General features: G+C 34.1%; 1 pseudogene; it reads right to left on the reverse strand.

The window, feature by feature from the left end:
* The window catches only part of LOC107728448 (ras/Rap GTPase-activating protein SynGAP-like), a 133,989-nt pseudogene that overhangs the window by 34,238 nt on the left and 98,340 nt on the right, over positions 1-1,411 (reverse strand).

The raw sequence follows: 1,411 nt of genomic DNA on the forward strand, positions 1-1,411 counted from the left end.
CAAACTCGGTCCTGGAGGGTCGGTGTCCTGCAGAGTTTAGCTCCAACTTGCCTCACCACACCTGACTGGAAGTTTCTATGCCTAGTAAGAGCTTGATTGGCTGGTTCAGGTGTGTTTAATTAGGGTTGGAGCTAAACTCTGCAGGACACCGGCCCTCCAGGACCGAGTTTGGACAGCCCTGATTTAGACAAAAAGGTTCTTCTATGGCATCGTGAAGCACTGTTATTTTTAATAAGAGTGTATAATGTAATGCACTAGTCATTTGAACTCTTTTTATGATGTTTTTTAGGTGCTTTTTTGGAGTTTGACAGTATAATTCACCATAAAACACTGAAAAAGGACAGTTCGGATCTCATTTTGTGTTTCACAGAAAAGAGAAAATAATGGGAACATTCTGTAATTTTTTACTCACCCTCATTTTGTTCCAAACCTTTTTATTCCTTACGCTGAACACAAAAGAAGATATTTTGAAGAATGTCTATAGCCAAACAGTAAACGGTAGCCACTGTCTTCAATAGTATGGAAAAAAATACTATGGATGTCAAGTTTGGTTACCAACAAATATCGTTTTTTGTTCAACAGAAGAAAGGAGCTCATACAGGTATATGGAACAAGTTGAGGGTATGTGAGTAAATGATGACAGAATTTTCATTTTTGGGTGAACTGTACTCATTCACAGCGAAGAGGCTTTGAAGTGGAATATCACGACACAGCACTGTTTCTGCATGCGGTTATGGGAGGAAGAGTTTTAGGATGGTACCGTTCTTGGTCGGCGCTGCGGAAACGAGGGAGGATCATGTGGCGGAAGCTGCTGGTTCGGTCCAGTTTGGGCTGACTCTTGGCCCGTTTAATGGACCCCTTCAGTCTTCTACTGAGGAAACTCTGAGAAAAAGAACAGACTCTGAATTAATATGCATGACCACAGAACACAAACCTAAGGAATGGAGTTGGATTGCATAGTCAGATTGTTGAAAACATAAACACAGGCAATATTTGCACCCACGAAGTGATTTTTTTACTACCACTTTTTTTTATTTTTTTTTTACTACTACTATATAAACCATCTAAAACACAGTGTGCAGGAAGTTGTGTCAAATACTTTACAGATAAAGTATTATAACATTGAAAAAATACATGCTTCATCTTTATCCAAGCCTTTGTGATATGACAAAAAATAGACACAAAAAATAGAATAAACTATTTTGGAATTAAATATTTTTTAATAAAATATATTTTTTTTAAATGCAACAAAAATAAATAAAAATATGTTATACATTTTTATAAAGTATTTATTATAAATATTATATATCAACTATTATAAAATAATTATAATATGTATTATTATATTAAAAAGTCTAAATGAAAAAAACTTTTATATGTATTTATATTTTATATAATATTTAGTATTTAT

Source organism: Sinocyclocheilus rhinocerous, unplaced genomic scaffold (assembly GCF_001515625.1).
Source record: "Sinocyclocheilus rhinocerous isolate Xijiao unplaced genomic scaffold, SAMN03320098_v1.1 scaffold66, whole genome shotgun sequence".
In the NCBI taxonomy this organism is placed as follows: Eukaryota; Metazoa; Chordata; class Actinopteri; order Cypriniformes; family Cyprinidae; genus Sinocyclocheilus; species Sinocyclocheilus rhinocerous.